The sequence below is a fragment of the Telopea speciosissima genome, chromosome 5 (assembly GCF_018873765.1).
Source record: "Telopea speciosissima isolate NSW1024214 ecotype Mountain lineage chromosome 5, Tspe_v1, whole genome shotgun sequence".
In the NCBI taxonomy this organism is placed as follows: Eukaryota; Viridiplantae; Streptophyta; class Magnoliopsida; order Proteales; family Proteaceae; genus Telopea; species Telopea speciosissima.
In genome coordinates this window covers 14,118,615-14,128,674 of record NC_057920.1, presented here as the reverse complement: position 1 = coordinate 14,128,674, position 10,060 = coordinate 14,118,615, and the positions used below count along the sequence as shown (strand labels likewise).

Sequence of the window (10,060 nt, the reverse complement as noted above, 5' to 3'; positions counted from 1 at the left end):
AAATGTATATAGATGAGGAAGAATTCAGTAAATACAAATAGGATGTAGTTTTCTATTCGGGAGTGTGGCCTACACCAGCACTCACATGTGTGTATCTCTCTCCTCCTCAGAACAAGGGGGCAGAGATGTCTTTTCATATGAGGAGAGAGATACACTCATGGGAGTGTTGGCATAGGCCACACTCCCATGCAAAATTCTTTTTCTCATACAAATAATTATGAAACAAAAAAAAATAAATCATGTGCCAATGATACATCAAAGAAAATGGCTTAAATCATAACTAATTTATAAATAAATCAACATATTCTAAATGTTTTTTCCTCTAATTACATCTCTTAAAATTCAAAGACAATGAATGAAGAACCAAAATTCTAGCTCAATGTAAGAGAGAGAACAATGACAGAACAATACCAGCTTACACTCATGCATACATGATATAGTTGAATTGCAAATTTGTTAGATATAATTCATTTCTCTGCATCTCTGCAAAGATAGCAATATAAGCTTCTCTGTGGTCATTGATCCCATATCTAGATATAATTGCACTCCATGAGACTATATTTCGACAAACCATTTCTTCAAATACCTAGTAAGCCAGCTCCACAAACCCGCACTTGGCATATGCTGATACTAGACTATTCTAAACTAACCTATTTTGGGGAAAGCCAACATTGAAAACATGGCCATGGAGCTACTTGCAAGGCTCTAAACTAGCAATTTCACCACAAGCTATTAGCAAACAGGCCAACATCATTGGATCAATATTGAAATCCTCCTTCAGTCTCATTTTAGCTAGTAAATTCACAGCATCCATGGGTCTTCCATTCTGCACATGGCCTGATATCATAACTGTCCAACAAATCAAGCTCTTCTCTACCATCTGGTCAAGAGCGTACGTGTGTAAAATTACAGTTCCCACATTCAGATCGATTGGACTCCAATCCAGTTTTGACTATTAGTCCATGGAGATATGTTCCAACAACTGAGTCCTATAGGCCCTTCTGTAACGCCCCAAAACCCGAACAGTCGGATTTCGAGTCGTTAACTAAAATCAGCCTGCTAATCCACAAGGCAACACAATGAACACCTAAAATAAAAATCTCATCTTGATAGTCATTAATATTTAAAACCGAAATAAATATCTGAATCTTCCATGGGAGAAACATATCCAATGTTCCAAACCAAATAAACTGAAATAGAGTTAAAGTTCAACATGGACTATCCAACTCAAAGAACATAAAATACTACTCCAAAGATAAACCCAAAAATTTCTCTTGGGCAAGCTCTTCCAAATCACTCGCACTCAAAACCACTCTTCCCCAAAATTCTCTAACTATATCTACGTCCTCATCTCAAACTTGACCAAAGTCCTCATCTACAAAACATCACATTTTGCCTGAGTTTGGGAAACTCAGTAGGCTACCTTAATAAGAAAATAAAATGCTTGAGAAGACATGATATCAGTGGTGCAAGGACTAACCGAGTAACAAAACGTAATGTATGCAAGTGTAAATTTTTACATCCATAAATTTTCAAAATACAATCCTCATGAATGACATTTCAAAATCCAAATCAAATTCGAAATGACAACTATACTAAATTTTGTATAGCCTGTCCATCAAAGGGACAAATAGCCTTTGAAAGTATCCCACGACAAAATATGACATCTCATTTCAAAGCAAAGGTGGTTAAATGAGAAATTTTCTTATATACTTATAGAGACGGGCAAAAAAATCACCAAAATAACTAGTGGTACAAGTATAGCCCATTAGACTACTTTACTAATACTGCACGAATACTAATGCCGGCCAATTCCCATTCCTTACCCGTCATAAGGTGGTATAAGACTTACAAAACAAACCAGATTCAAAGGCAAAGGCCTTTCACCTCCCATACCATCGTACGGGGTTTCTAATGAGAAGCAACAAAAGGGATTCTACTGGTAGGACCATAATCCATCTTTCTAGGCAGCCACCCCCCAAGGACTAGTAAACCAGCTCCACTTTCGGCTCAAATGTATTCTTAAAACATAATAGAGTAAAACATTGAAAAGTTCTTTTGACTAGTTACGTATGAATGGACCCTAAAACGGGGTTTAAAACAATATATCTGTGTACTGAACTGTTACATGAAATAAAAATCCAAACAGAATTTTAATGCTACATAAGAGCGTGTAAACCAAAACAGAATTTTAACACTAGAGCATAGACCAAAAATAGAATTTAAATACAACTGCAGGAATTTAATGAATAAAACCAAAACATAATTTAAATACAACTGTAGAAATTTAATGAATAAAACCAAAACAGAATTTGAATACAACTACAGAATTTAATGAATAAAACCAAAACAGAATTTGAATACAACTACAGAATTTTTAATGAACAGAAGTGATGAGGCATAAAACACCCCACCTTGGCCGAGATCGACCTCCTCCCGGGCCGACCTCCATTGCCGACCCCATGGGCCAACCTCGTAGGCCGAGCCCTCCTCCATGGAGGCTCTCATAGCACCCCACCGGGATCTCGACCACGTCGGCACATCCGAGAATCACGGGATAAGGACCGAGCCACGATCCCAGCGCAACACGGAATCACACTCTACATGGACTCTTACCTTAATAAGAGTCCGACCCCGAAAATAACTCTCCACTCCGCCTCTACGCGAGAGAACCTTCCGAAAGAAGGACTCCTACCATACTAGGACTCTCCCGCCTCTCATCTCCTCCTTACTCTATAAATACCCGGTATGGAGCTCTATTCGACATCTTGCTTTTTACTACGCAGATTCTGTTGCCGCGTTGAAGACCCGACTTGAGCATCGGAGAGTCCTAGGCCGGAGCCACACCGGCCCTCCTGCGCTCATTGCTTGGTCTTTGCAGGTTCATCCACGGGCGAACCAACTACCGGAGGTTTTCATACGCAACAAGAAGCTCCAAAACAGAATTGAAATTGCAACTGCAGAATTTTTAATAGATGAAACTTCAAAACAGAATTTAAATTGCATATCATGGATTCCCTAAACAGAAATTTAATTTACATGTCATGCATTCAAGTATATGAACATGGATTCCCAAATCAGAATTTTCCTCCATATAACTCTAACCTTTGAAGGGCTCTTAAACCTTAAATACTAATCCATGACAAGGAAAGAACGTAGAATAAGGAACCTGCCTCTAACCAAGCCGACGTCCTCACTCCTCTCCTCAGCCGTGATTTTTCTTAGCCCTTCTCTTTTCCTTCTCCAATCTTCTTTGGCTCCTCTTATGCTTAAAGTCTTTAGACCAAGATGGAATGATTCCAAAAGGCTTATTCTCCTCTGTATAAAAAACCCAAAACCAATCAGAAATAGGGAAGGAAATCAGACGCGATTCCTCCCCCTTCCACTCTTTCCCCCTTTTTTTTTTTTTTTTTTCCTTCTTTCTGTTTTTTTTTTCTCCACGATCCCTCAATGGATCTGCCTAGCAACCCAAATTGGTTCTCAGGTCAAGTCCAAAATTTTGGGTCACTACACCTTCAAGCCAACCAGAACTCCCACCATCGTGAAAGAATTTGGAACCCAACCCGATATCCGCATCTTGGCAAACATGTTGAGGGATTCAAGGTGATAGAAATCTGAAATCAAAAAAGGAAGAAGACAGAGAGATGGCCTGAGTCGAACGAGGTTGTTTTGTGCTTAAGACAGTATTTGCACCCAATTATTGCAAAGGGTTGTAGCAAACCTACCTCCCAAGATAAAACAGGCTGTCTTGAACACTGGTTTGCAGAGCCAGTAATCAACTTGAAACCATGTAAATTGTTATACTATAATGACTGAACTCGTGGGCTATATATGGGCTTGGACATGCCTGTTCATATGGACTACAACCATTGGGCTCAGTGGTTGTTCGGATGGGTCACAACTACTGGGCTCAGCGTTGTTCCAAGGGTTGCACCCCCCTTTGACTAGTCACCGATCCAACGGTCGGATCTTGAGCACCCCTTGATGAGACACGATCCAATGGTTGGAACCTAACTATCGTACAGGTTCATAGACCGTTGATCCCGAAAAGATCAAAGCGCCACATTGTGCTTCACGCAAGTGCACGGGCACGCGTATGCGTATACGCTCGAACGGTCACCATCCTCGCTTGCAAGTGCACCGTACAATCCTTTCTAATCATAACATGTGATAAAAGACCATTATCACATATAAGGCAAGAGAATTCTTTCTCCATAATCGAAAAGTCCCACATCAATTATTCAAAAAATTCTAACACAAGGTGAAACCCATTCTCTGTGTATCTGTAAATCATGATCGACCAGGAAACAACATTCTTGTGAGGAGTTTCTTCAAATAATTTCCTTGCATCTTCCACTCTTCTAAGTCTAAAATACCAATCCAATAGTTTGGAGGTGTGAAATGGGTTGATGAATGAGCGACGATAATAGCTTACGCCTCACGGTAGTTAAATTGTTATGTCACTAAAACTCCAATGTTATATCGATAAAGCAATTTAGTATAAGGGTGTCAAAATCAAACTAAAACCATTTATCGAAATCGAACCATTTAAACCGAAACCGTGAAATCGTTTAATAAAAGGTTCGGTTATGGTTTTAAAATTGAGACCGTTTACTTAAGAGATTTAAACTTCACTGGTCCGTTTAACTGAAACAAACCATTTAGCACTCTTAGATTTACATAAATGTGACAAAATCAAGCAGAAACTATTTACCTAAACCGTGATATCGTTTAATAAATGGTTTGGTCATGGTTTCAAAATTGAGACTGTGTTGTTAAACGGATTAACCGCTTGACTATTTAACACCCTTAGTTTAGTAGTTTTATTAAATCATTGGGATTTGGAAGCCAATAAAGCAAACAATGAACCGAGCGTGTGTATCAGTATATCAATGGTCGGTCTTGACGGATACATCTGATCCTGATCTAGATCAATCCGTATTGGATAGATTTACCTCTGATTTTCAATATATACGATTTTTTTTTTTTTAACCTTTTTACCCTTAGTCGGTACCGATCCATTAATACGAAATCTCCCTAGAATCAGTATCGCCCTCTACTGATATCAATTCCTCCAAATGAATTTCTCTCCAAACTTATTCATTGGATCCATTGTTGTATCTCTCTTGCACAATCCTAGGTTCTTGTTAATGGTTCTGCTCAGAAGTTATTTTGAGTCTAAGGTGGGGATTTGTCAAGACTACCCTATCTCTCTCTTGCTATTCTCCATTTCTATGGAAGGCCTATCCAAGAGCTTAGATGCAAAACTTAATGCCACCAATCCCAAAATGCAAGACCCTTAAGATTGCGTACTTCGCTTTTGCTGATGACCTCGTGATATTTGCCAAAGCTTCACTCACCTCTATTTCTTCAATTAAAGAAGCTTTGGATACCTTCTCGGATATGTCTACTCTTTATATTAATCCTCTTAAGTCTTTGGCATTCTTCATCGAGGTCACTAAATGATAAATCCATGCCCAAACCCTGGTTCAAAGCCCGGTTTAATCGGTCTGGTTAAACTTGTGTAGAATCGGCGGCGGTGTACTCCAGGGAACTATGGGCAATGGTACTCAAACCGTCCTATAAGATCGTTAACTTTGAGACGGGGGAGGTCATCGAGGATAGGTTCATCGACAAGGACAAGGGGAAGTTTGTAAACAAAGGAGTGTTCTTGGCGTACCCTCCGCAGGCGAACCCACGGGGCCCGGCCCGATTCGATGTACCACTTCACGACGGCTGGGAGTAAGTCATTATTCTTATACTCCATTTTAAGCATAGATGATTGGGCTTGGGTGTATAGCACCCCTTTAATTTATAGATAGAGAGGGCCTGTGGGCCTCATAAAGTTGAGGCCCAATAACTTGAACTTGAAACTAAGATTTGGTGTCCAACCAAACAGACCCTAGAGCATTTAGGCCTAAGGACCAACATCCAGCCAAACAGGCCCTAGGGACCTTTTGGGATAGATAACACCAAAACCACTATTCTCATCTCATTCTAAACCTAAATCGATTTGGGGGAAACGAAGAAAAGAAGAGAAAGAAGGAGAGGAAGGGAGGAGGATTCACTCACTCACCATCTCCATTTGGTAAGTCCCCCACCTAACCTCCATTATTTCTCTCACTCCCATTAATCCCTACACTCTTGGAGCTTGGATGGTGTCCTACCATTAATGGCTTCACCAATCTATTGGAGAAACCATTAATGGAAGGTACTAATGCCTTCTTGTTGTGGAAGGTGATCTTAATGCCTCCATTCCATCCCATTAGATGACCTAGACCAACAATGCTAACTCTAGCTCAAGAATATATGAGGTAGGGCTCGTTGCTTCCAAAGCTATCACCCATCTCTTGTGCAAGATTGGGTTTATAAACCCTCTTGATAGTAATAGCTAAAACCCTAGATTAGGGTAACATTCTTGGCCATCATTGTATGACATGACCCCCTAGGTCATACCCATTTGAGCTTTGGGATCAAAGCCCCAAGCCAAATATGCAAAATGAATTTGCTTTTATTAAAAGGTAGTTACAGTCGGGCTAAAAGGGTAGGAGCAACCCAGGTGCCTTCGTACCTTTTTAAGCCCTGCCTTCCTACCTTTTTCTCTCGGTGAAAAAGGGTAGGTAAAAAGGGTAGAAACAGTTCAGAAATGCATATACCTTTTTTTATCAAATTACATCTACCATTTTACAGATTTTGCACTTTTAAACCCCTATTGATTCCTACCCTTTTTGGGGACCTTAGCAATAGTGTCTTGCGTGTCTTTTTGTGCATCTAGGGCACCCGAATACGGGGGTCAGCTCATGTTTAGCACGCCAGATCATTCGCTGCTCGATCGAACCAAAACTCAAGGTGAGGAAATCGGATACCCGAACCTATGTTTGGAAATGTGTTATGCTTCATGGTTATGATTTACCTTTATCTACATGCATGAATGGTCATCGAGCATGGTTGGTTGATGGACCATGTGTTGTAAGGAATGTGTTGATTGAATGCTTACATATTACATGTATAAGCTAGGGTGCATTTCACTTTAAATTCTTCGATTGTGATATGACATTGGCATGAGAGCATGTGGTGTGTGCGTGTGTTGAGATGGATAATATTATACGATGTGAATGAATGTGACATTATATTGAAATGTGAGAATGGTTAATAATGATGGAATGTGTGAGCGTGATGGGATTCAAGTACCGTAGTGTGCGTCGGGCTTGGGAACCATATTTGTATTGTGTTTGTATGTGTGCGTGTAAAGATGGGGGGAGCGTGATGATAGCGAGCCCGATGGAGGGACTATGGACTCAGCCCCTAGCTTACACGTGTACGTACCCCTTTTTAGGTATTAAATGTTATTGGTTAGGTCGATATCGTACCCCGTACTACGACCCTCACCAACAGGGGTTTACGTGTTGGATAATCCCCCACGGGGACACCAATGTGTTCCGATTGAGGCGCTAGGAGTGGCGATTTTGACTAAGGACCGGAACCGTGGTAGTGGGATTAACTTTGGGGGTTTGCTGGGTAAACTAGTGTGTACCGATTGAGGTGCTGGGACCGGCGAGTCCGATCAAGGACCGGGATCAGCAAGCTCCCTGCGCAACTCAGGTTTGACATCGTCGGAAGGCCATCCGCAAGAGAGAGATGGAGGGCCAGGGATGCTACCTAGGGCGTTGCAGTAGTACTATACCTGACTTAGAGGTTAGAGTTAGGTGCACATTTGATCATTGATTTATGCATCATAACATTATCATCCATGCATATTGTAACCCTTTGCATGATTCGATTTACTCATTGGGCTCAGTGGAGCTCACCCCTCGTGGAAACTTCTTTTTAGATGATGATGCTGGTATGGTGGAGCCAGGCGGCTCGGAGCCCATGGCCCCTGAGGGCGGCAGTGGCGAGGACTGGTGGGTCCCTGAAGAAGGGGAGCACGGACTAGACTGCTACTGTGAGACTTGCTACTTAGGAGAGTAGCTTCTTGAGACATTGGGCCAATGGCCTCCTTTGGATATTACTTTTTGACACTAACTACTTCATTATTTTGATCCCATCATGAAGAATGTATTATTTATATACTATGTAATAGATAAGTCCTGATGGGATGTCATCATGGTTTCGAGTATGTTTATGGTGGATTATTGAACAAGGATAAACATTGACCGTTATGTTATTATATTATCATTTAGCTTCCGTTACTTTGATTTAATTATATTATATTCTCTCCTGATCATTTGTGTCTTGTACGGTGTGGATGAGTTAGCTTAAATACTGCATCTGTGATCCTGGCGGTATTGCAGGAGCATATTTGTACGCTCCGATCACAAATTCCGGTGGTTCGAAATTCAGGGTGTGACACTAAAAATGCAAAGACTCATCTTAAAATGATTTTTTATTTTCCTATAGGACATTTTCCTATTAATGATCTAGGCCTTTTGTTGATCTCTTACAAATTATTTGCTCGTCATTGTTCCCCAATTTTAGATAGGCTACAGAAGATATTACAATTATGGAAGAGTAGGATTCTTTCTTTTAGGGGCCGACTCGAACTCATTAGATCAGTAATGCAAAATTCATATAGCGGTCTAATGTTTTTGGGCTTCCGACATCCATCATTTCTAAAAGTTGAATCTATTATGTCTTCTTTCTTATGGAAAGGTCAGGAAAGCCCTAATTCCCTTCATCCTATTAGTTGGGCGAATGTTTGCTTACTAAAAGATGAAGGTGGGTTGGGTCTACATAGAGTAAATGAATCTAACTTTGCAGGCATCATTAAACTAATCTGGAAAATCATGTTAGGAAAGAAAAGCATTTGGATTGACTGGGTATATATACTCAACAATACTTAAAGTCAAACTCTATTTAGACAGTCACATGCCCTACTGATGCATCTTGGGTTGGAGGAAAATTCTTAAGTAGAAACACCTTGAAACTATTGCTATTCATTCAAGTATTGATGATGGATGTGATACTTTTTTTTTTTGATGAATGAAAATATATTAAAAGAACAGAGAAACTTTCCCCTTCAAAAAAAGGGGAAAGAACAAGAAAAACAAGGAGAAAGCTCTAGAACAAAAAAGGAACAACCTACAGCCAAATCAAGCTATAGCGAGACCACTCAAAGATGAAGAAAATGACATAGCCAAACCCAAACAACCAATTACCTATAAATAAAGTTAACTTTCTTCCCATTAGGGTTATAGGAAGGAATGGGAGGGATCACCCAACTCCTACTTTGGTTGGAATCTAAGTGTTAAGTTTATGATATTAAACATAAACAATGGAAGAGAGTAAAGGAAGAGAGAAGAACACAAGTTTTACGTGGTTCAGGCCATAAGCCCTACGTCCACGGATCCAAGGCCTACACAGCCATATATTTCACTATTGATTGAATGATTTTTACATCAATTGGCACCCAAATATATAGAGGGTGAATGCACAATTACAGGAGGTAAGTATAGTAGGATATTTTAGGGTATCCCCAACAATCTTGGTGATCAAATCAGGAAACATATTTGGTAGAATATCTTAGATATGGGAGATAATTAAGGAAGCCTTATCACCAGCGAATCTTGGTGGCCCGGTCATAGATCCGGTCCACCCTTATCTTCAATATACACGTTAACATCCCCCTGCAAGCAAAACTGGGGATCGTCCTCAGTGAGCTTGACTCGGAAAACTTCAAAACGTGAAACAACAACATGCTTGGTGCGGTGGTGACAGTTTTGCATTGAACCAATGTTGCACAAAGCTAGTGAGGAACATCAGTATTGCATAGAGCCAACGTGTTTGGAGGCCATGATGAAGCCCTCAACCTGAGGCACTCCCCAATAAGGGACCTCAACTCAGGGCACAACTCAAGGACGGCAGGAACAAAATAGAAAGAGAGGGATAAAGTGAATAAGTTTCGTTTCGTGCCCTAAATGGGAACCAAAGAGAAGAAGATATGGTTAGGAGTGCTACAGTAGCACATCAATGAGTCTGGAATATGGGTATGGGTGAGATTGGAAAAGAAAAATAAAAAACGAAAAAAAAAAAGAATGGAAGAGAAATAAAAAAAAAAAAA

At 40.3% G+C, this 10,060-nt stretch overlaps 1 long non-coding RNA gene across 1 annotated transcript; it reads left to right on the top strand.

The window, feature by feature from the left end:
* Window positions 1-756: 756 nt before the first annotated feature.
* LOC122662466 lies at window positions 757-9,307 on the top strand. Its single transcript, XR_006333032.1, has 3 exons — window positions 757-883; window positions 4,262-4,277; window positions 9,297-9,307. It is a non-coding gene; the product is annotated as an uncharacterized LOC122662466 (long non-coding RNA).
* Window positions 9,308-10,060: the final 753 nt, after the last annotated feature.